Source organism: Bos indicus, chromosome 5 (genome assembly GCF_029378745.1).
Source record: "Bos indicus isolate NIAB-ARS_2022 breed Sahiwal x Tharparkar chromosome 5, NIAB-ARS_B.indTharparkar_mat_pri_1.0, whole genome shotgun sequence".
Taxonomy (NCBI): domain Eukaryota; kingdom Metazoa; phylum Chordata; class Mammalia; order Artiodactyla; family Bovidae; genus Bos; species Bos indicus.
Genome location: NC_091764.1, coordinates 48,932,403 through 48,958,780, shown reverse-complemented (window position 1 = coordinate 48,958,780; position 26,378 = coordinate 48,932,403). Strand labels below are relative to the sequence as shown.

Genomic DNA, 26,378 nt, shown 5'->3' with positions numbered 1-26,378 from the left:
GCAGGCGACTTTCATGGGGGAGAGCTGTGGAAGTGACCTTATTTGAAGCAGCAGAAGGATCATAGAGATGGTTGAGCAGGCTCTGTGTTGTTGTTGTTTTTTTTTTTCAGTGTCCACACAGTTAACACTTGTTTGATTTCCTTGAAATTGAAGTAAGTTACAACCACTTCCCTGGCCTTATAAGAGTAATTTGTTGCTGAAGAACTCCTTGCAGGCAGACTTCTTATAGGTAAAAAAATGGACTATCCATTGAAATTATTAATGCACGGTTACTTTAAAAATGAACAAAGACTGTATTACTGAACCTTGATAGAGAAATTTGTCTACCAAACATAAGAAATTTCCCCTTTACCAAGAAGGCCTGTGCTCTGCCATGTTGTATGGAAGGGGCAGTTTCCAAAGAGGTGGTGTCCAGACAGAGACAATCTTTCCTCCCATGAGGAATGTGTGACCACGTGATCATTTCTTGACAATAAAAGTTGTAGCTGTATGCATGACTTCTGGGCTGGAGTTTTAAGAAGAGATGTACATTTTCCAATGTACTTGTCTCCAGGATTCCACTGGATACAGAGTACACTGAGGCTTTAGGGGCTGCCTGGGAAATCCCATGGACGGAGGAGCCTCGTAGGCTACAGTCCATGGGGTCGCTAAGAGTCAGACATGACTGAGCGACTTCACTTTCACTTTTCACTTTCATGCATTGGAGAAGGAAATGGCAACCCACTCCAGTATTCTTGCCTGGAGAATCCCAGGGACAGAGGAGCCTGGTGGGCTTTTGTCTATGGGGTCGCACAGAGTCGGACATGACTGACGCGACTTAGCAGCAGCAGCAGCAGTAGCCAAAGGAAGCCTGGATCCCTGAATCACTATGAGGCAAGAAGCTTCAGGTCAACCAGAAATACCTACATTGAACTATTGCTCAGCAAGGACAAAAAAAAAAACCTGTATTGTGCAAAGCCACTGAAATTTGGAGTTTATTTATCCCCCTAGTTTGAGGATCAGGATACTTGTTCTGTGAAATCCCAGATAGTAAATATTTTAGGCTTTTGGGGAAAAATATGGTCTATATCTCATGTTTTTCTTTTTTTAGCTGAAAAAAATGCAATTTTTTCCGGTTTTTTTAGGTATAACTGGCATATAAAATTGTAAATTTAAAGTGTATAGCATGGTGGTTTGATACATATATACTTATATATATGTATCTTCTTTTTTATAACCCTATAAAGATGTAAAAATCATTCTTAGCTCACAGGCTACAAAAGACAGCTACAGGCTTAACTAAAATAAACTTTTAAGACAAAACAACAGCAAAAGCTCACACAACAAAACAGTATCAACAGTACATGAGCTATTACTCCTGTTGACTGTAGAGAAGACCTTTAGGCCACTTGAGCCAACCATTTCAACATGAGGATGGCTACCTGTGGTTATACCTTGTGGGGCCCAAGTGTTCCCAAGGCACAGACAATCCAAATTGGTTCTCATAAATGCAAAGAATGTCTCCAAAGTTGAAGTTGGAGTAGTATATCAAACTACTAAAAGAGTTGAAATCTCATAACTGAATTGGTATACCTAAGGATATGAATGGATTATGGCTTCCTTTCCCACCATCTTGCTTTGTTATCATACAGCACTTCTTCCACCACTCTTTCATTTTGTTTCCTGTGCTCCTGTTACTGTGGTCTCCAAACAGTAGATCAAGATCAACTAGCAGATCTTGAAGCTCCACATGGTAAGATTCCAAGACGGTGTCTCCATTTCACAGACATGTTACCTTCACAGCCCAGGTTTCCCAGGTGGGTGGTGGGGCTGCCAGCCCTGGCACCTTCCATTCCACCCAGGTGCTTGTCTCAGTTAGCACAGAACCCAAGACCATTCAGCTTTCAGGAAAATCAACATCCAACAATAGGATGAGTTATTCAATGAGACTCTTCTGCAGCAACTCCCATGAAGATTTCAAAGAATTTCCAATGGTGTGAGAAAAAGCTTGTGGAAGAATATTAAATGAAAAGAGCAGAATTGAAAATTACAGGGTTAATATGGTCCAAACTGTCTAAATGGGTGTTCATTGGAAGGACTGATGCTGAAGCTGAAACTCCAATTCTTTGACCACCTCATGCAAAGAGTTGACTCATTGGAAAAGACTCTGATGCTGGGAGGGATTGGGGGCAGGAGGAGAAGGGGACAACAGAGGATGAGATGGCTGGATGGCATCACTGACTCAATGGACATGAGTTTGAGTGAACTCCGGGAGTTGGTGATGGACAGGGAGCCCTGGCGTGCTGCGATTCATGGGGTTGAAAGGAGTCGGACACGACTGAGTGACTGAACTGAACTGAACTGAACTGAAACTGTCTAAAAACAAAGACTTGAAGGAAATACACCAAAATGTTAGCAGTGGTTTTCCTGGGTGGTAGATTATGAATGATTAAAAAATAATAATTCTGTTCTATGCTTTTCTGAAAATATATACAACTGGGCCTATGTTATTTTTCAAAAAGATCAACAAAATTAATGGTAGTTCTTGCTACAAAGTCTTTGGAGAGCTCTGCTCTGCAGAGTGAGTTCCCAGCCCGAGTCTTGCTGTCTGAGAGTTTTTGCTCTGAGAAGTTCTTAGGGGACCCTAAAGCCCATGTTCAGATCAGGAACAGGAAAGGGAAGAGGAGAGTGAAGGACAGAGTTCTGAATATTAGGGAACATGAGATTTGAACCAGAGGAGATCTGGAGGCCCAAAGCAATGTTTGTTTGGTGAGCTGTTTCTTATCCAGTGTCTTATCCCCAAATATGCTCTGTCCACTCTGGTTGTTCTCCATCCCTCCTTGGTACTCCACAAGTCCTGGCACAGGAAGTGAAGCAAGAAAGGCTTGCAGGTCAAGGCTGTCCCCTCATTCTCACCCTTCCATGAGGGGGTGAGAGCAGAAGCCTCCCACACTCTCTTCTTGTGACCCCAGCCCTGCAGTGCAGACCGTCCTTACTGTCCCTTATCTTTCTCAAATGATCATTGCAGGGTTATGCTGTGGTAGCCCCACACAGGTTATTTCGTTTGCACACATGCTTGCGTATGCTCGTGCTCCCTCCTTGATCCTCTGCTGCGCACATGGTTATGCAGAACACCTGTTCGTTCAGCTAGTCAGCAGATTGCCCTGGAGGTACCAGGGTACAAAAGAAGCCAGATAGAAAAAGGTCCTTCGCTCTTGCAACTGACTTTCCACTATGGAGATAGACAGTAGCAAATACATATATGCTGTAATGTAGAGTAGTGCTGCAAAGAAAAACAGGCTGAGGAAGAGGCCATTGAGCTGGGGTGAAAGGTGTCTTTAGATACATTGGTCGGAGAAGGCTTCTCTGTGGAGGCTCCACTTTACCAGAGACTTTGATGCAATGAGTGAACTAGCGAAGTGCAGTGTGGGGATATGTGTTCTGGCTAAGGGAAGAGTAAGCACAAAGGTCTTGAGTCAGGAACAAGCTTGAATCCTGTCCTCAAGTTGTTCCCATTCTAGTGAATCAGACATATCAGTAAACAGGAAATTGCAATATTGTGTGAGAGACATTTATCACTCCACGTTTATAACTAAGTTTTATTGCCTTTAAAATGTATATTATCTCAAAAAATATATGCTATCTCTTTCTGGCTTACTTCACTCTATATGATAGTCTCTGGAGTCATCCATATCTCTACAAATGACCCAGTTTCATTCCTTTTTATGACTGAGTAATAGTCCATTGTCGGAGAAAGCAATGGCACCCCACTCCAGTACTCTGGCCTGGAAAATCCCATGGATGGAGGAGCCTGGAAGGCTGCAGTCCATGGGGTTGCTGGGGGTAGGACACAACTGAGCGACTTCACTTTCACTTTTCACTTTCATGCATTGGAGAAGGAAATGGCAACCCACTCCAGTGTTCTTGCCTGGAGAATCCCAGGGACGGGGAAGCCTGGTGGGCTGCCGCCTATGAGGTCACACAGAGTTGGACACAACTGAAGTGACTTAGCAATAGCAAAATAATCCATTGTATATATGTGCCACATCTTCTTTATCTATTAACACATATATGTGGAATCTAGACAGATGGTGCCCTTGACCCTATTTCCAGGGCAGGCAGGGATAGAGTTTCAGACTTAGAGAATGGACATGTGGACCCAGGAAGGAGGGAAAGGGTGAGATGAATTAGGAGACTGGCATTGACATATGTACATTTCCATGTGTAAAACAGATAGCTACTGGGAAGCTGCTGTTTAACTTAGAAGGTCAGCTTAGTGCTCTGTGATGACCTAGAAGGGTGGGATGGGGTGGGTCTTGGAGGGAGGTCCAAGTTAGCTGTTTTACTTCGCTCTGTGGCAGAAACTATCATAACATTGTAAAGCAATTGTACTGCAATGAAAAGTATATTATCTATTGTCTGTGCCCTCAGTTGGAGAAGGAAATGGCAACCCACTCTGGTATTCTTGCTTGGAGCATCCCATGGACAGAGGAGCCTGATGAGGTGCTGTCCATGGGGTCGCACAGAGTCAGACATGACTGAAGCAACTTAGTATGCCTGCATGCATTGGAGAAGGAAATGGCAACCTACTCCAGTGTTCTTGCCTGGAGAATCCCAGGGACAGAAGAGCCTGGTGGGCTGCTGTCTATGGGGTCACACAGAGTTGGACACGACTGAAGCAACTCAGCAGCAGCAGCAGCAGTGCCCCCAATAGAAAATAAACTCCGTGAGGGTGGGGATTTTTGCTTTTTTTGTTGTTGTTGTTCACAACAGTATCTCCAAGTCCTAAAACAGCTACAGGCACATAGTAGATGCTGTTGTTTAGTTGCTAAGTTACATCTGACTCTGTGAGACCCCATGGACTATAGTCTGCCAGACTCCTCTGCCCATGGGATTCTCCAGGCAAGAACACTGGAGTGGGTTGCCATTTCCTTCTCCAGGGGATTTTCCCAACCCAGGGACCGAACCCGTGTCTCCTGAATTGGCAGGCAGATTCTTTACCACTGAGCCACCAGGGAAGCCCAGGTAGGCACTCAGTATTGTTTAAATGGAAGAAAGAATCCCACACTTGCCCCCTTTCCCCCAGTTTCCCTCCCTGGAGGCAACCACTGTTATTAGGCTTTGGGAGAAGTGTGCTATTTAAGTGGACCACCACACCCTCCACCCAGCTTTCAGGTGAGTCTCTGCTTTTGCCAGGAGGTGGAGGGTGCTGCCCTCCCCACAGCTGTCACATGAGCTACAGTAGACACAGATTCTCCTAGGCTCCTCAGGACCTGGGTGCCCTTCCTGACTGTGGAGCACAGAAGTTATTAATAATCAGGCAACTCAGGCATCCTGAATTCAGGCTTCTATGAGAACTTGGCACTTGGGAAAGGCTATGTCCACTGCCCTAGGCACTGAGGACCACTCCTTCAGCTTATGGTGTCTTATACACCGGACATCTAGCAGCAGTTATTCGTTCTGCATGTCAGTGTGTAAAGTCAGTGCTGGCACAGGCCTCAGTGCCCTAAATGTTGGTAGCTTTTGCTTCTGCGGTGGACTTGACGCACGATCCCTGAACAGCACCCTGGCCAGGGATCAAGCTAGGGTGTAGGAACTCAGTTCCCATCTCAGAATGGGAACTACTCCAGTATCAGATCATCCACATAGAGCCTCTGGGGGAGTCAAACAGAATTTTCCGTCATTTCCTTCATAGACAAAAGAGGCCCCTGAATTTTATAACGGGGGCCATTTACAATTTCCAAGTATTAGGGACAGAAGAAATCAATAATTACTGAATATCCATTCTTATTAGATGAATTAGAAAATTATGGTCCAGAAAATTTAAACGTGCCCAAGACCACACAGCAAGTAAGACAGTGGTTATTTAATTAGTTTTAGAAATTAGAGCAGATTTCCTTGCCTTGAAGAACATCTTCTAAAAAGCAGTTTCCTTCTGGTGCCTGCAAGGCCCCATTCAGATTTCATTCCATCTCTCTAAATCCTCTGGATCGAGTTACTGCTTCTTAGGGTTGCAAGTACCCACCACAAAGCCTAGCACTTTGTGGACACAATAAAGGTTTGTTAATAAATGGAAGAAAAAACTTAGTCACTAACACTTTGTGTGAATTGGCATTAGTTTATTGGACTTCGCTGGTGGTCCAGTGGTTAAGATTCCACCCTTCCAGTGTAGGGGACATGGGTTTGATCCCTGGTCAGGGAAGTTCTGCATCCCACATGTTGTGGTCAAAAATAAATTAATTTTTTTTAAAAGATTAATTTTTTTAAAAGACTTAGGTGTTTGTTTTTTTTTCCTCCCCCATATAGGAATAGCATATTCGCTAATTTTAACAGTTATCACGACTTTGCCTTCTCTATTAACAGCCACAGAATTCATCCATTTGCTCAGTCCAAAGTTCTGGACTACTTCCCGTCATACGGTACATGCAATATGTCATCAAATTTGACCGTTTCTCCCTCAAAAGGTGTCCCGATCTGACTAATTCTCACATCTCCCCTGCTACTACCTGATTCAAGTCACTATCAGCTTCTATCTGGATCACTGCACTAGCTTCCTTCTGCCTCTGCTCCCTCCTGCCTCTGCTTCCTGGACACAGCAATCAGAGCAAATACCATAAAAATGTGTCAGATCACATGACTCCTACATGGTCTGTGCCCCTCTCCCCACCTTCATCCTGGAGCCCATTCTCCCCTCCCTCAGTTTTATTGAGAGAAAATATTGCCTAAGTTTAAGGGGTACAACATAATGATTTGATGTGTGTGTACAAATCATCTGTATGTATACAGATTGCAAAATGATTGCCATTAACATGGTGATGAGAACACTTCGTATTTACTCTCTTATGAGAACACTTCATATTTATTCTCTTAGCAACTTTCAAGTATACAACACAGTAGCATTAACTATTGTCACCATGTTGTACATTACATTCCCAGAACTTACTTTTCCTGTAACTGGCAGTTTGTATCTTTCGATCACCTGCATCCATTTCCCTCACCCCAACCCTCCACCTCTGGCAGCGACTAATTTGCTCTTTGTCTGTATGAGTTCTTTTTTTCTTTTAGATTTCACATACAATTGAGATCACATAGTATTTGTCTTTCTCTTGACTTCTTTCTCTTAGTGTAATGCTATCAAATGAAAATAGCTCAGTCCTGTCCAACTCTTTGCAACCCCGTGGACTATATAGTCCATGGAATTCTCCAGGCCAGAATACTGGAGGAGGTAGCCTTTCCCTTCTCCAGGGTATCTTCCCAACCCAGGGATCGAACCCAGGTCTCCCACATTGCATGCGGATTCTTTACCAGCTAAGCCCAAGGGAAGCCCAAGAATACTGGAGTGGGTAGCCTATCCCTTCTCCAGGGAATCTTCCCAACCCAGGGATTGAACTGGGGTCTCCTGCATTGCAGGTGGATTCCTTACCAACTGAGCTAGGAGGGGAATCCAGTGCTAATCAAGGTCCATCCAAATTGTTGCAAATGGCTGGACTTCCTTCTTTTTGTGACTGAATAATATTCCATAGTGTGTGTGTGTGTTTATGCCATATATTCTCTATCCATTCATCTGTTCATGGACACTTAGATTGTTTCCATGTCTTGGCTATCATAAATATCAGTGCAATGACCCTGGAGGTACGGATATATCTTTGTGATAGTGATTTCATTTCTTTTAGATATATACCCAGAAATGTAGTTGCTGTATTATATGGTAAATCTATTTTAAATTATTTGAGCACTTCTATACTGATTTCCATGGTAGAGCACCAATTTATATTTCTCCCAATAGTGTACAAGAGTTCCCATTTTTCTACATCCTCATCAACACTTATTATCTCCTATCTTTTTGATGATAGTCATTCTAACAGGTATGAGGGGATATCCTGTGAATTAATTTGCATTTCTCTGATGATCTGTGTTGCTTAGCATCTTTTCATGTTCTTGTTTGTTGTTCGAATATCTTCTTTGAGAAAATGTCTATTCAGGTTCAATGCCAATTTTTAAACTGGTTTTTCTACTGGGGCATATGGATTCATATATATTTTGGCTATTAACATCTGATAAGAATTGTGGTTTGTAAATATTTTCTCTCATCCTATATGTTGCCTTTTCATTTTGTTGATTGTTCCTTTTGCTATGTGGAAGCTTTTTAGTTTGATGTAGTCTCTTCAGTTTATTGTTTATTTTATTACTTGGGCTTTAGGTGTCAAATCCAAAAAAAATCATTGCTGAGACCAGTGTCATGGAGATTTTACCCTATGCTTTCCTTTAGGAATTTTGTGGTTGCAGGTGTTACATTTAAGTCTTTAATCCATTTTGAGTTAATTTTTATGAGTGGTGTAAGCCAGGGGCCCAGTCTCATTCTTTTGCATATGAATATCATATTTTCCCCAGTGTCATTTATTGAAGAGACTGCTTCTTCTCCATTGAGTATTCTTGGCTCCCTTGTCAAGTATTGATCGTATCCTGGGAACTTTTTGGTCTCATCTCCTATCGCTGTGTCTTTCTTCTTTGTTATTTTTGACTCAGTAAAAGATTTGTGTTTGTTTCAGTTTTATTTTCCTGTTGGATGCTGTTACTTTGAGTTTGTCTACCTCCTATAGTACCATGAGCTTACAAAGGTTATCCTATTAGTACAATTTATTGACTTCTTAGTCTTGCCATGGCTTTATGTAATTCGACTGTTTTCTACTCTGGCTGCACATTAGAATTCCCTGGGCAGTTTTAAAGAAATACCATTGTCTAGGTCTTCCCTGCAGATTCTGAGGTAACTGGTCCTGAGAGGTAAGCAGCTGCACAGCATCAGTATTTTTTAAAGCTCCCTGGAGGGTTTAATATGCGGTTGTAACTAAGAAGGACTTATGTAATCCTTTAAAAGAATCTCCTGAAATACGTGTTAGTATTCCTATTTTGAGCCCTGGGATGGCAGGGACTTCACACCTTTTTTTTTCTTTTTGGTATTTTCAGTGCCTATTAGAGTGTCTGACATATAATTATTGCTCACTAAATGTTCCATCAATGAATGAGCAAACTGAGGCTTTAAAGGCTTAGACACCTTATCTAAAGGTCTAGCTACCTTGTTACTAAAGGTCACACAGTAAGTGATGAGAATTATTAATGGAATCCGTATCTGTTTTCAAAGCCAGCGCTCTTAGCCATATATTATACTCTCTCTTCCTAGACCCTTACCTTGTAAGAGTAGGGGGCAGTGCAAGATAGAAAAGCAACACTGAAGACAGATTTTTATTTCGCCACTTTTCCTGGGGTTTTTACAAAAATACTACTTTGTTAAAATGGGTTAGAATTAATATGGAAGATGTTGCTGAAATATTTAATGAGACTGTATCTTTCAGGAGCAGAGTGGAGAAAAGGGCTTATAATTTTGTTTTCCCTGGACTGAACTGACCCACGGTGTATTTTAGGGTGAAAACAAAAGCTTTCTGTAACAATTCTGTTTTATAGTAATTGAACCACAAGTCATTTCTATAACAGCATAAATCTATGTTTCCCGAGATGAAAGTGTATGCCACAAACCATGGCTTGCCATTTCACATATTATCATGTGGTTAGCCTCCACGTTTAAGCTTTGGTTATCTTAATGATAGAGATTTTCCATAAAACACTGTGTGAATGGGCATGTAAGTGTGGATGTTTGTATGAAAAAGAGAAGGATTACAGAAGAAAGATGGGAAAAGAATTACATCAAGAATCAAACAATGTAGTATCCAAATACCTTTTGTTTTAGACTAAATGTTTGTGCCTCCCTCCCCACCCCCACCCCCAAATTTATGTGTTGAATCTCTAAACATCAGTGTGGTTGAATTTGGTAATGGGACCTTTAAGGAAGTAATTAAGGTTGAATGAGGTCATTGGGAGGGTCCTGATTCAGTAGGATTAGTGTTCTAGCAAGTTATCTAGTGCCTCTTATAAAGCTTTATAAGCTATCTTCTTGTAAACATATGGAGGAAAAACCAGGTGAGACATAGTGAGAAGATGACCATCTACAAGCCAGGAAGAAAGTCCTCACTGGAAACTGTATCAACTGGAACTTAGATCTTGGACATCTGGCTTCTACAACTAAGAGAAAATAACTTTGTTTTGTTTAAACCACCATCTATGGTATTTTATTATGGCAGCCCTAGCAGACTAATATACCTTTGGAGGAGTGTTGGTGGCTGTAAAGACATGAAAATATTATTTTTGTATCAAAATCACTAATACTATGCCAAAGCCTTTTATTGGAGTTTATCACCAGAATCTTAATTGGAGGGAAATTTCAGGAAATGGGGTGTAATTTACATGAATTGTTTTTTCTAGATGAAAAGAGTAGATTAGTGCCATCTATAAGTTAACTATTAGACCAGGTTAGAATATTACAGAGAGAAAATGGCTATGCAGACTCATGGGAAGCTGTGGGCAGTATTACTCCCCATGGCAGGGTGGAGATAGGTTTGGTAGGCCAAGAGGACTTTTTTTTAATAAAAAATTAATTAATATATTTTGTTCATGCTTAAAGTAATATCATCTAACCAAGCTTCTTAATTTACTTTATTTTGTATTTTGTGCCTTGAGATTTTGCACTTTTTAAAGAATATTTATTTGTTTATTTGTGACTGTGCTGGGTCTTCATTGCCGTGCAGGCTTTTCTCTAGTTGTGGCGAATGGGGGCTACTCTCTAGTTGCAGTGCACAAGCTTCTCTCTGCAGTGGCTTCTCTTCTTGCATAGAATAGTCTGTAAGTTGTGTGGGCTTCAGTAGTTGTAGCACACAGGCTTAGTTACCCTGAGGCACGTGGGATCTTCCTGGACCAGGACTGAACCTGTGTCTCCTCTATTAGCAGACGGATTCTTTACCGCTGGGCCACCAGGGAAGACTTTAGTTTACCTTAAATCTTCTAGTCCTTCAACCTTCTTTTAACATATTATATTTTCTTTGTTGACCTTAACAAATCTGATTTTCCAATCTTTTGGGGGCTGTCAGGATAAATTAAAGTCTGAAAATCCCCAAATGCTGGGACAGATTACTGGGATCAGTAGTTCTTTATGCTCTTTTGAAGACCCTCCACAACCATGAGTTTCGCAAAGATAATAACAGTGGAGAAAGGGCTGGTGAGCAGAAAGAAATTGCTTAGGTCTGTGCATTCCTGTGGTGTTTAGATTCCGGATCCCTGCCTGGAGGTGAATCCAAAGATTCAAAATATTGCAAAAGTATATGAAACTGCAGCCAATCTTCTTGCAGCTCAGCTACTGAAAACATAAAAAGTTATGACTCAAGTAGTTGAGGGTTGGACTAGTCATAGGTGATTTCAATTGATTAAAAGCTGTATCCCAGATATAGCTCAACTTGACTCTGAAAGAAATACTAATGATAAGCTCCTCATCCTAACTTCCAGATAGATAAAAGGGCTTGTATTTGCTGGAAAATAAAATGAAGTAAAACAAAACTAAATATTATACTTTGGTCACCACTGTTCTTTTATATAGATTATTTGGAATATAACAAAAGAATTATGAAGCACACTAAGAAACAGGAAAATGGGATATATAGTCAAAAGAAAAATTAGACAATAGAAACAGACCCATAGATTACCCAGTTACTGGCATTAATAGAACTTTAAAACAACTAATACACATATGTTTTTAAAATTTGCAGGAAAAGATGGATATAATGGTTAAAAAGATTGGGCGTTTAAGAAGAGATTTGGAAAACTCTAAAAAAAAAAAAACGAAACAAATAGAAATTCTAGAACTGGAAAATATAGCATCTGAATCAAACACTCATTAGATGGGCTTAACATTAGATTGAACACCATCAACGTGAGGCTCAGTTCAGTTCAGTTGCTCAGTCGTGTCCAACTCTTTGCAACCCCATGAAACGTAGCACGCCAGGCCTCCCTGTCCATCACCAACTCCCGGAGTTCACCCAAACCCATGTCCGTTGAGTCGTTGATGCCATCCAACCATCTAATCCTCTGTCGTCCCCTTTTCCTCCTGCCCTCAATCTTTCCCAGCATCAGGGTCTTTTCAAATGAGTCAGCTCTCTGCATCAGGTGGCCAAAATATTGGAGTTTCAGCTTCAACATCAGTCCTACCAATGAACACCCAGGACTGATCTCCTTTAGGATGGACTGGTTGGATCTCCTTGTAGTCCAGGGGACTCTCAAGAGTCTCAGTGTACCTGAAGACAGACAACCCATGTATTTATATTAATATCAGATAGTATAGGCAAGAAGCATTACCAAATGAAAGAAAGACATTTCATAATGATGAAAGGGAAAATCTTTAAGGGACAATAATGCTAAATGTATATGAACCTCAAAATATATGAAGCAAGAATGTATAGAAATAAAGCGAGAAATAGACAGTCAGAAGCATAGTTGGGGATCTTAACATACTCCTTTCTCAGTAACTGGTAGATTAAGTAGACAAAAAATGAGAAAGGACATAGAAAATCTGAACCACTCTCTCTAACTTAATTTAAATTTACATAACACTACATTGAACAACTCCAGAATACTCCTTCTTTTCAAGTGCATTTAGAATATTTACCAAGATAGAACTCATGCCAAACCATAAAAAGAAGTCTGAATAAATTCAAAAGACAGAACCTATACAGAGTATGCTCTTAGAATACAATAGAAAATAATAACAAAAAGATATCAAGAAAAATCCCCAAATATTTAGAAATGAGAAACTCTTCAAAGAAGGAATCACCAGGAAAAACATAAAAGATTTTAAACCGAATTGTAACAAATACACATATCAGAATTTGTGCAATTGAAAGACGCTTGCTCCTTGGAGCAACCTAGACAGCATTTTAAAAACCTGAGACAGCTCTTTCCCGGCTGGAACCATGGAGGGTGCAGAAGAGAAGAAAAAGAAGGTTCCTGTTGTGCCAGAAACCCTTAAGAAAAAGCGAAGAATTTCGCAGAGCTTAAGGTCAAGCTACTGAGAAAGAAGTTTGCCCAAAAGATGCTTTGAAAGGCAAGGAGGAAGCTTATCTATGAAAAAGCTAAGCATTACCACAAGGAATACAGGCAGATGTACAGAACTGAAATTCGAATGGCTAGGATGGCACGAAAAGCCGGCAACTTCTATGTACCTGTGGAACCCAAATTGGCGTTTGTCATCAAGATCAGAGGTATCAACGGTGTGAGCCCAAAGGTTTGAAACGTGCTGCAGCTCCTTTGCCTCCGGCAGATCTTCAACGGCACCTTTATGAAGCTCAACAAGGCATCAATTAACATGCTGAGAATTATGGAGCCATATATTGCATGGGGGTACCCAAATCTGAAGTTTGTAAATGAATTGATCTACAAGCGTGGTTATGGCAAAATCAACAAAAAGTGAATTGCCCTGACAGACAACGCATTGATTGCTCGATCTCTTGGGAAATATGGAATCATCTGCATGGAGGATCTGATTCATAAGATCTATACCATTGGAAAATGTTTCAAAGAAACAAACAACTTCCTGTGGCCCTTTAAATTGTCTTCTCCACGAGGTAGAATGAAGAAGAAGACCACCCATTTTATAGAAGGTGGAGATGCTGGCAACAGGGAAGACCAGATCCACAGGCTTATTAGAAGGATGAACTAAGGTATCTACCAGGATTATTTTTGTAATCTGGTTAATAAACAATTGAAACAAATTGAAATAAAAAAATAAAAACCTAAGACATTACTTTGCCAACAAAGGTCCATCTAGTCAAAGCTGTGGTTTTTCCATTAGTCATGTATGGGTGTGAGAGTTGGACTATAAAGAAAGCTGAGTGCTGAAGAATTGATGCTTTTGAATTGTATTGGAAAAGACTCTTGAGAGTCCCTTGGACTGCAAGGAAATCCAACCAGTCCATCCTAAAGGAAATCAGTCCTGAATATTTATTGGAAAGACTGATGCTGAAGCTGAAGCTCCAATACTTTGGCTGCCTGATGTGAAGAACTGACTCATTTGAAAAGCCCCTGATGCTGGGAAAGATTGAAGGCAGGAGGAGAAGGGGCCGACAGAGGATGAGATGGTTGGATGGCATCACCAACTCAATGGACATGAGTTTGAGTAAGCTCTGGGAGTTGGTGACAGACAGGGAGGCCTGGCGTGCTGCAGTCCATGGGGATGCAAAGAGTTGGATACAGCTGAGTGACTGAACTGAACTGAAAGATAATTTTATATTTGTAAAGGCTTGCATTACAAAATAAAGAAGGTTTAAAAATCAGTGCTCTCATCTTCCACCTTCAAGAGCTACTAAAAAAATGCAAATTAAACATAAAGTAAATAGAAAGAAGGAAAAAATCAAAAACAGAAATCAATGAAATAAAAAAGTCAACAAGGCCAAAGTTGGTTCATTGAAACAATTGATAATATTGATAAGCCTTTAACAGAAGACAGAAAAGGCAAATTATTACTGTTAGGAGTGAAATAGAAGTCTTGTTAGGGACCCTGTAGAAATAAAAATGGTAACAAGCGAGTATCATAGCCTATGTTATGCCAGTAAATCCAGTGACTTAGATGAAGTGAGCAAACTCCTGTATAACAAGAATTAGCAAAAAGAAACAGAAAATCCCACAAAGAAAATCTTCGGCCCAGATGATTTCACTGGTGAATTTTCCCAAATATTTAAGGAAGAAGTAATACATCCCCTGGAGGAGGAAATGGTAACCTACTGCAGTATTCTTGCCTGGAAAGTTTCATGGACAGAGGAGCCTGGCAGGCTATAGTCCATGGGATCACAAAGAGTAAGGCATGACTAAGTGACTGAGCACACACAAACATGAATAATACCAATTTTACACAAACCAGATCAACATTAGAGGTTGCTATTATTGCCATCAGTGTGATTTTCTTGAGTCTATTTCCTCAGTTTTTAGCATCTATCTTAAAGCAAACAGAACAGAACTTTTTATAGTCTTCTAGAAAAAGTCTTAATTCAACAGGAAGTTATTTTGTAAGTCTTTTGTTTTTTCCTATCTGTGTTCTTTGACTTCATGATATTTTGTGTTTGCAAAACACTCTACATTGCTGTTGCCTCTGACTTTAATCTTTTCTAACCTTTTTACACAAAACCAATTATTCCTCTGGGACTTAAGAAGAAGGTCTTCCAAGCAGTGTGATCAAAAAATTTTCAGAGTCTTATCACACCTGGTTTTCTGGTGTCTTTTAATAACAAGTAAAACTTTGTTTACTTGTTTCTTCAGTTCTTTTGTATAAGCCTTTTCTGAAGAATGACAAAGAATTGTTCAGATCAAGTGTTTCCTGCTTTCATTTTGTTTCATATAATGGGCTGAGATTAAAATTTGTATAGTAAATGGAAAATTTGTGAACAATCACAATAATGGCTGGAGGAAGCTTTTTTCCCTGCCCTTCTTCAGAAATACTAAGAGGCAGTTAGACTAAATCCTTCAGAAGCGTTCTTTATTGCTGTTGTTTGATGTAGTTCCAGCCACATCAAACACACGAGGCATCCACACTTCTCCGCCTTGAAATGACTGAGGTTGCATTTTTCAGAGACCCTAGGAACCTGGTAGTAATGACCGAAGAGTAGTCACAGTAAGAATGCCTGACCTGAGTGACTAATCATTCATAACTGACTAAATAAAGAGGGATCTGTTACACTGGACACTCCTTCTCCCTATCCATTCTTAGTTGTTGTTTTTTTTAAACTTGATTTCCGGAGTAGCCGAAAACTGATTTTTTATAGACTTCAGATAAAGGACAATTTCTGAAGGGCTGTAATATTCCACTATATTAGAGTACAGATTAAGCTGCTATAGCAGAGAGTTTAAAATACAGCAGCTTTATTTTTTATGAATTAGTTTATCTTTTGGCTGCACTGGGTCTTTGCTGCTGCAAGAAGGTCTTCTCTAGTTGGGGCAACTGGAGGCCACTCTCTAGGCGTGGTGTGTGGGCTTCTCATTGCAGTGGCTTCTTTTGTTGCGGAGCATGGGCTCTAGGACATGTGGGCTCAGTAGTTGTGGGGCATGGGCTTGGTTGCCCCAAGGCAACCAGGGATCTAGCCCGTGTCCCTTGCATTGGCAGGTGGATTCTTAACCACTGGCCCACCAGGGAAGTCTGACAGTAGCTTTAATAATTTTTTTTTTCTCTCTTACTGTAACAGTCAGGAGGTAGGTTGGAAATCCATGGCAAATAGGTGGCTCTGTTCCACAAGGTCGGCTTTTGTCTTATTTCTTCATCATCCCCACCTTGGGAGGCCATGTGTAGAATTTAGGAAATCTGTTGAACTTGGATGGAAAATGCTATCTTTCATTCACCTGTAAATAAGATTTAGTATTCCTTTCACTTTTGAAGGTAGACAACAACCAACAAGAATTTTTTCAGTACCTATGACTTTGCCACCAATAGTAATTACAGTTAATTTTATATCATATAATTTATTGCAAATATCTTAATATTATACCATATCACTGCTAACGGTAGACCTGTCTTCAGAGCTTGTTATTTAGTGGGTTAGTAAACATATTATATTAATGCTTCTAAACATATTTTGAGAAGTACATTTTAATAAATTTCCCTTTTTAACCTTTATATATTTTAATATATGCATTTATAAACATTAAGAAGAACTCCATAGGTTTTACCAGATTGCCTAAGAGATCCACAGCACAAAACTGCTTAACATCTCTGCTCTGAGATGCTTCCCTGGTCCTCATGTTAGAATCTTGCTTCTCTGATCCATGTCAACCCATTCTAGTCAGAAGGAAGGGAGAAAGAAGAAGTGGGGTCAAGCATTTTCCTTATGAGAAAGCATCCCAGGGGTTGCAAGCATCCCTTCTGCTCACATTACCCTAGTGGTAATATGATCAAAAGGCCACATCTAGCCGCAAGAGATACAGGGACTGTAATATCTAGAGGCCATGTGCAGTGCTAAATATGGTGATAATGGTGGGGTGCTCTAGTGCTAAGATGAAGGGAAGGGGAATATGTTCAGAGTGTAGCTAACAATCTCTCAGTTCAGTTAAGTTCAGTCACTCAGTTGTGTCCAACTCTTTGCAACCCCATGGACTGCAGCATGCCAGGCTTCCCTGTCCATCACCAACTCCCGGAGTGTACTCAAACTCATGTCCATTGAGTCGGTGATGCTATCCAACCATCTCATCCTCTGTTGTCCCCTTCTCTTCCTGCCTTCAATCCTTCCCAGCATCAGAGTCTTTTCCAATGAGTCAGTTCTTTACATCAGGTGGCCAAAGGATCGGAGTTTCAGCTTCAGCATCAGTCCTTCCAATGAACATTCACCGATTAACTTTAGGATAGACTGGTTGGATCTCCTTGCAGTCCAAGGGACTCTCAAGAGTATTCTCCAACACCACAGTTCAAAAGCATCAATTCTTCGGTGCTCAGCCTTCTTCACAGTCCAACTCTCACATCCATAAAACCATAGCCTTGACTAGACGAACCTTTGTTGACAAAGTAATTCTCTGCTTTTGAATTTGCTATCTAGGTTGGTCATAACTTTCCTTCCAAGGAGTAAGCATCTTTTAATTTCATGGCTGCAGTCACCATCTGTAGTGATTTTGGAGCCCCAAAAAATAAAGTCTGCTGCTGTTTCCACTGTTTCTCCATCTGTTTGCCATGAAGCAATGGGACCGGATGCCATGATCTTTGTTTTCTGAATGTTGAGCTTTAAGCCAACTTTTTCACTCTCCTCTTTCACTTTCATCAAGAGGCTCTTTAGTTCTTCTTCACTTTCTGCCATAAGGGTGGTGTCATCTGCAAATCTGAGGTGATTGATATTTCTCCCGGCAATCTTGATTCTAGCTTGTGCTTCATCCAGCCCAGCATTTCTCATGATGTATTCTGCATATAAGTTAAATAAGCATGGTGACAATATACAGCCTTGACATACTCCTTTTACTCTTTGGAACCAGTCTGTTCGAACTGTTGCTTCCTGACCTGCATACAGATTTCTCAAGAGGCAGGTCAGGTGGTCTGATATTCCCATCTCTTTCAGAATTTTCCACAGTTTATTATGATCCACACAGTCAAAGGCTTTGGCATAGTCAATAAAGCAGAAATAGATGCTTTTCTGGAACTCTCTTGCTTATCGGATGATCCAACGGATGATGGCAATTTGATCTTTGGTTCCTCTGCCTTTTCTTAAACCAGCTTGAACATCCGGAAGTTCAGGGTTCATGTATTGTTGAAGCCTGGCTTGGAGAATTTTGAACATTACTTTACTAGCATGTGAGATGAGTGCAATTGTGCGGTAGTTTGAGCATTCTTTGGCATTGCCTTTCTTTGGGATTGGAATGAAAACTGACCTTTTCCAGTCCAATGGCCACTGCTGAGTTTTCCAAATTTGCTGGCATATTGAGTGCAGCCCTTTCACAGCATCATCTTTTAGGATTTGGAATAGCTCAACTGGAATTCCATCACCTCCACTAGCCTTGTTCATAGTGATGCTTTCTAAGGCCCACTTGACTTTGCATTCCAGGATGTCTGGCTCTAGGTGAGTGATCACACCATCGTGATTATCTGGGTCATGAAGATCTTTCTCGTACAGTCTTCTGTGTATTCTTGCCACCTTTTCTTAATATCTTCTGCTTCTGTTAGGTCCATACCTTTTCTGTCCTTTATTATGCCCATCTTTGCATGAAGTGTTCCCTTGGTATCTCTAATTTTCTTGAAGACATCTCTAGTCTTTCCCATTCTATTGTTTTCCTCTATTTCTTTGTATTGATCACTGAGGAAGGCTTTCTTATCTCTCCTTACTATTCATTGACACTCTGCACTCAAATGGGTATATCTTTCCTTTTCTACTTTGCTTTTTGCTTCTCTTCTTTTCACAGCTATTTGTAAGGCCTCCTCAGGCAGCCGTTTTGATTTTTTTGCATTTCTTTTTCTTGGGGATGGTCTTGCTCCCTGTCTTCTGTACAATGTCATGAACCTCTGTCCATAGTTCATCAGGCACTCTGTCTATCAGATCTAATCCCTTAAATCTACTCTCACTTCCATTGTATAATCATAAGGGATTTGATTTAGGTCATTCCTGAATGGTCTAGTGGTTTTCCCTACTTTCCTCAATTTTAGTCGGAATTTGGCAATAAGGAGTTCATGATCTGAGCCACAGTCAGCTCCTGGTCTTGTTTTTGTTGACTGTATAGAGCTTCTCCATCTTTGGCTAAAGAATATAATCAATCTGATTTTGGTGTTGACCATCTGGTGACGTCCATGTGTAGAGTCTTCTCTTGTATTGTTGGAAGACGGTGTTTGCTATGTCCAGTGCATTCTCTTGGCAGAACTCTATTAGCCTTTGCCCTGTTTCATTCTGTATTCCAAGGCCAAATTTGCCTGTTATTCCAGGTGTTTCTTGTCTTCCTACTTTTGCATTCTAGTCCCCTATAATGAAAAGGACATCTTTTTTGGGTATTCATTCTAGAAGGTCTTGTAGGTCTTTGTAGAAGCATTCAACTCCAGCTTCTTCAGCATTACTGGTTGGATTACTGTGATATTGAATGGTTTGCCTTGGAAACGAACCGAGATCATTCTGTCATTTTTGAGATTGCATCCAAGTACTGCATTTCGGACTCTTTTGTTGACTATGATGGCTACTCCATTTCTTCTAAGGGATTCTTGCCCACAGTAGTAGATATATAGTCATCTGAGTTGAACTCACCCATTCCAGTCCATTTTAGTTTGCTGATTCCTAAAATGTTGACGTTCACTCTTGCCATCTCCTGTTTGATTGCTTCCAATTTGCCTTGATTCATGGACCTAACATTCCAGGTTCTTATGCAGTGTTGTTCTTTACAGCATCAGACTTTACTTCCATCACCAGTCCCATTCACAGCTGGGTGGTGTTTTTGCTTTGGATCTGTCTCTTCATTCCTTCTGGAGTTATTTCTCCAGTGATCTCCTGTAGCATATTGGGCACCTAGTGACCTGGAGTTCATCTTTCAGTGTCCTATCTTTTTGCCTTTTCATACTGTGCATGGGGTTCTCAAGGCAGGAATACTGAAGTGGTTTTCCATTCCCTTCTGCAGACAATCTCTACCCTCACATAATTTGATTTGAACTCTGAAATAGTTCAGTGATGCTTTAATAAAATGTATGATTTCTCTTGATCTGGAGGGAAAAGCACATTTTTTGGTAATATTTGGAATTTATTGACACTTTCTCCCCAAAGTTCAAATCACCTTGTAGACATTTTCATGAGAAATTGGTCTGTAAAGATTTTCAGACAGACTACTATGGGTTGTTTTGCTTTGTTTTTAGTTATAAAGGAATGGGCTTAATTTTTTTTTAAATATTGAAGTATAGTTGATTCACAGCATTGTGTTAGTTTCAGATGTACAGAATAGTGGCTCAGGTGTTTTTGTAGATTATATTCCATTATAGCTTATTATAGCATATCGGGTATAATTCCCAGGGCTTCCCTGGTGGCTCAGTGGTAAAGAATCCACCTGCAATGCAGGAAACCCGGGTTTGATCCCTGGGTGGGGAAGATCCTCTGGAGAAGGGAGTGGAAACCCACTCCAGTATTCCTGCTTGGAGAGTCCCCATGGACAGAGGAGCCTGGCAGGCTACAGTCCACAGGGTCGCAAAAGAGTTAGACACAACTGAGTAACTAACTGCATAGTAAATCCTTATTGCTGATCTATTTTATATATAGTGGTTTGTATCTGTTAATCCCATACCCCTAACTTGTCCCCTCCCCTCCCTTCCCCTTTGGTAAACATGTCTATTTTCTATGTCTGTGAGTCCATTTATTCTGCATATAAGCTTATTTGTATCATCTTCTAAGATTCCACATATAGGTAATAATAGGATTTGTCTTTGTCTGACTTACTTTCGCTAAGCATAATATTCTCTAGGTCTGTCCACATCACTGTAAATGGCAGAAGTTCATTCTTTTTTTATGACTGAGTGATATTTCATTATATATATATAATAAGCAAACCTAACGCAAGCCTTTTTCGACAATACTGCTTTCATTAGATCATGGTTAAGAGAGTAGGCTTTGGAGTAAGACTGCTTGGGTTTGAATTCTGGCTATAACCTTCTAGTCTTGAATAAGCTACTTATAACTGGTGTTTCAGTTTCTTCGTTTCAATTAAATAAAAGCACTAAATTAGATTAATAAAGGTAAAACACATAGAAAAGTGGCTTTTGGCAAGTTTCCAACAAGTCATAACTACTATTTGTTAATATTATGTTAGTAAAGGTAACATCCCAAACCTAAATATATTTGCAGACGTGCACCAGGTAAAAATTCCCAGATGGTGATAGTAGTAAAGAACTTGCCTGCCAATGCAGGAGGTGTAAGATACGTGGGTTCAGCCCCTGGGTTAGGAAGATCTCCTTGAGAAGGGCATGGCAACCCACTCCAGTATTCTTGTCTGGGGAATCCCATGGACATAGGAGCCTAGTGGGCTACAGTCCATAGGGTCGCAAAGAGTTGGACATGACTGAAGCGACTTAGCATGCAGCACGCTCCAGATAAAAGGAAATAATAAGATTGTTTACTTTGCTGTAGTTCCATTCAATTAGTGTTTGAAATCATTATATTCAAACTGTGCTATTGTCTCTACAAAATTTTACATGTGCTTATGAATCAGGGGCTCTAATCTGAAACTCTGAGCTAAATGCAAATGTAGTCACTTTAATTGTACAACAAATGTACAAAATATTTAAGTGTAAATTATGATGATGACTAAACACAGAGAAGCCTCAGTTACCAAAACCTGCGTCTACAAGATGAACAGGACAGCGGTATTAAGCGTGCTTGGGAGGACCAGGCTGCTGCTAATTCGATCTATGCTGTTTCAATGCTGTCCCAGCTGCACTGGCCAGAAAGTAGTCGAACATTAGTCTGTGGGTTTTAGGGGTGACTTACAGTCTGTCAGCGCAGGGGTGATGTAAACACTCTGGGACTCCCCAGGCTGCTGTAGTTGTAATCCCTTAAACTAATAAATGAAGGAGAGAAAAAGAAGCCCAGACTGTAACTGGAGGCAAAGAGAGAAGAAAGGGAAAACAGGAGGAAGAATAATTTTCATGAAATGTCTTCTTTAGGCCAGATATTTTCTAAGAACTTTCAAATGTTATTTACATCAACCCTGTTGGAAGGTAGACCTGTCCGCACTGATAACAGACATCCTTGGTTGCCTATGTAACAAGTATTTCTCTCCTTTTTTTCCTTGCTGGTAGAGCATCACTTCTTTTGCATGTTTACCTCCTTCATGTGATGAGGTCCTTCCGTGTCCCATCCCTCAGGAATGAGGGTAAGCCTGGTAGGTCATTGCTTTACATTATCCTTAACAGGAATTGTTTAGACGTGAAGAAGAGATAAAATCCTAGTCAGTGAAATGTGACAAAGCTGCTGGGAGGATTCTGAGCAAGATCTCTTTATTCTTTAGATGAGACCCCTGAAGGAGACAGGCCTCTTGCTGCTGTGCATGTTTGCATCTGCATGGGTTGCATAGACGTGTAGGGGTTGTCTTGAGGTCAGAAGAGGAGCTAGCCTAACTGGGAGATTGGGATTGACATAAAGACACTATTGATACTATACATAAAGTAGATGACAACCCACTCTAGTATTCTTGCCTAGAGACTCTCCTTGGGCAGCAAGCAGATCAAACCAGTCAATCCTGAAGGAAATCAATTCTGAATATTCATTGCAAGGATTGATACTGAAGTTGAAGCTCCAATACTTTGGCCACCTGATGCGAAGAGGTGACTCATTGGAAAAGACCCTGATGCTGGGAATTATTGAGGGCAGGAGGAAAATGGGGGAATGATGGTTGGATGGCATCATTGACTTAATGGACCGGAGTTTGAGCCAACTCCAGGAGATAGTGAACAACAGGGAAGCCTGGTGTGCTGCAGTCCATGGGGTCACAAAGACTCAGACACAACTGAATAACAACAATAAAATGGATAACTAATGGAAACCTACTGTATAGCACAGGCAACTCCACTCAGTGCTCCATGGTGACATAAATGGGAATCCCCAAAAGAAAGGATATATGTATACATGTAGCTGATTCACTTTGCTTTACAGTAGAAACTAACACAACATTGTAGAGCAACTATATGGGCAGTGCTCAGTCGTGTCCGACTCTTTGTGACCCCATGGACTGTAAACTGCCAGGCTCATCTGTCCATGGGACTGTCCAGGTAAGAATACTGGAGTGGGTTGCCATTTCCTCCTCCAGGAGCTGTACTCCAGTGAAGCAACTGTACTCCAATAAAAATTTTAAAGAAAAAAGGAAAATACACAGAAAAAAAGAGAGAGACAGAGAGCAGCTAGGCTGAGGACAAAACAGATACACTGAAGCACCTCCTATCTTTGGACTTTAGTGCATGATTGTAACGGAGAAGGCAATGGCACCCTGCTACAGTACTCTTGCCTGGAAAATCCCATGGACGGAGGAGCCTGGAAGGCTGCAGTCCATGGGGTCGCGAAGAGTCGGACATGACTGAGCGACTTCACTTTCACTTTTCACTTTCATGCATTGGAGAAGGAACTGGCAACCCACTCCAGTGTTCTTGCCTGGAGAATCCCAGGGACTGCGGAGCCGGGTGGGCTGCCGTCTATGGGGTCGCACAGAGTTGGACACGACTGATGCGACTTAGCAGCAGCATGATTGTAAACAGCCTCATTGTTCAATCCTCTTTGAGATGGGGTTCTGTTACTCATAGACAAAAACATTTAGCTGATGCACCATTTTTCATATTACAAGAAAACTGAGGTACAGGAAGGTGAAGAGACCTATGTACATCATAAGGAGTAGAGAGAACGGGTTATGCTTTCTGGAATGGAGATAAGATGTGTCTCTTCTAAACAGCACTGCCCTCTCCTCCAACACACTCATACTCCAATCTGACAATTTCTTACTTTGAAATGTCAGTTGAGTCCATTTTCACTTAATGTAGTTACTGACATATCGATCCTTCACTCTTGTTTTGTTGATGATTTCAATTTGTTCCACTTTTTCCACGTTTCTTTTTAATACTTTTTCTTAGAAAAGCAGACATCTCTATCTTCCCCCAACAAGATGAGAAGTATACATATGCTTAGGCTTTTAAAACTCTCCCCCTAACTTTCTCTACCCTGATCTTGTCATTTTGGTAATATCTAGAAATTTAATTATGGATTATTATGTGTGTGTGTGTGTATGTGTATGTATATTTATTTTTCTCTTCTTCAAATTTAACTATTTTCAAATAATAAAAACTCCAACAGGATACTTTATTCACCTATGTTACTATAAATTTGTCTTATATTTAAAATTTATAATATTTGCTTATTCTGAAGTCAATCAATGTGACCTAATGTTCTCTCCTGTATGTTAAAATTTGTGTATAGTGGTTGTTCTATTACAAATTAAAAATTCCTTCTAAAATTTGTGCTGAATCAAGCATTTGTGTGCTCTTTAAAGTCATCAGTAGAATACATATTTTTTCTTCACTAAGATATTTAAATACATTTAGTTCATATATCTCATACAGCATCTCTTGGATTTTCCTTCTTTTTAAAGTACTTCATCCCAAACACTTCTTCAATGTGAGTCTTAATGTGACCATTCTTCTGAGACCTTGAATGGCTGAATGTATTTTTATCTTGCCCACATATCTAAATGACAGGAAGTGCTAGGATCTTTTCTTTCAATTAAAAAAAATTGATTTCTCATTCTATTTTCTATGTATCTTAATCTGTTCTTCATATTTCCTATATCTTTCTCTTTAGGTTTAATTTTGATAATTTCTTCAGTTTTGTTTTCCCAATCATTAATTGTTTCAGTGGCCATGACTTAATTGCTATTGAACCTTTTATTGAATTTTTAATTTCAATTATGGTATTTATCACCTCCAGAAGTTCTGTTTTATGCTTTTTAAAATCTGGTTGCTGTTTAATCACAATATCCAAACTCTTTGCTATTTATTGAAATATATTCAATATACTATTTCACATTGTGGTTCTCATGATCCTGGTATTTGAAGTCATTGAGGATCTGATTCTGCTGTTTAATTTCTTTTGGCTTTTGCTCATCATTTTTTGTGTGTGTATATTTAATTGAGGGCTGCTCATTTTTCTAGGATGAAATCTACAGCTTTTTTGAAGTGAATTTGCATTTGTTTCTGTCTCATACTTGAGAGCACTAAGAACCTGGTCCCCTATCAACTAAACTCATACTCTGAGGTCCTTAAGACCATTCAGTTGGTATAAATTTGGGTTCAATTATACATGAAGAAAAGTCTTTCCCAGTGGCTCAGTGGAAAAGAACCCGCCTGCAATGAAGGAGACGTGGGTTAGGTCCCTGAATCAGGAAGATCCTCTGGAGAAGGAAATGGCAATCCACTTCAGTATTCTTGCCTGGAAAATCCCATGGACAGAGAAGTCTGGGGGGCTATGATCCATGGGGTCGCATTACAACTGAGTGACTAAACAACAATACATGATTTCTAAAGAGGAATGTCTTATCTTTTCCCTGCTCTATTCAATGTTTGAAGGCAATTTTCCCTTAAGTGCTTTGGAGTGATGTTTATGATTTACATTTTATCCTTATACTGAGAGTGAGCGCCTTTGGGATCCTTGCTTTGTCAATAGGTCTCCCAATATATGATCTACTTTGGGAGGGTCTAGGACTTGTTTCCTAAACCCTATTGAGGCTTTGGCAGCTGATGGTCAAGACTTACTGATTTGGTAAATTTTCAGTGCAAGATGTCCCTTATGTTTCTGGATTCCCACTTCCACCTTGTTTTTGGCCGAAGTATTACTTATTTTCTTGCTAGTTCATGGATACTTTTCAGATATTTCTAGTTTTTTCCCCAGTGTTTTTTTTTATTTGAATAAGAGAAGTGAAAGTTTGGGCCATACGTTAAAATTTCTGTTGATGATATTATATAAGTGTGGTTATAGAGGACCTCTGAAGAGTTAGTCTCTCTATCCCCCTTCATTTGGATTTAAGATGTCCTAGTCCTGAAAATTGTTGATTACTCTTAGGGCATGTATATCTTTTGGTTCAAACAATTACTCATGTAGAGTCCTGGTCCTCGTATCAAATTCAACTGATGGGAATGAAAAGAAACTGTGTTGATCTCAGTATGGAGCTGACTGGACCATTTTGTTGGTGCTCTGTACACAGCATATTAGAGTTCTCCAGAGAAACAGAACCAGTAGGATATGTATGAATGTATATGTACATACATATATATTATTGGTAATTGGCTTATGCAATTATGGAGAGACTAACAAGTCCCATAGTCTGCAAGCTGAAAACCCATGAAAGCTGGCAATGTGGTTCCGTCTGAGCCCAAAGGCCTGAAAACGAGGGTGGTCTGTGTGAAGATCCCAGTCCAAGGGTTAGAGAACATGAGATAAGATATCCTAACTCAATCATTGAGGCAAGAAAAAGGGGGAAAATGGAGCTAATTCCTCCTTTTCCATATT

At 40.2% G+C, this 26,378-nt stretch overlaps 1 pseudogene; it reads left to right on the top strand.

Annotated features, from left to right (window-relative positions):
• The first annotated feature begins 4,317 nt into the window (after positions 1–4,317).
• The window catches only part of LOC139182954 (large ribosomal subunit protein uL30 pseudogene), a 41,688-nt pseudogene continuing 19,627 nt past the window's right edge, over positions 4,318–26,378 (top strand).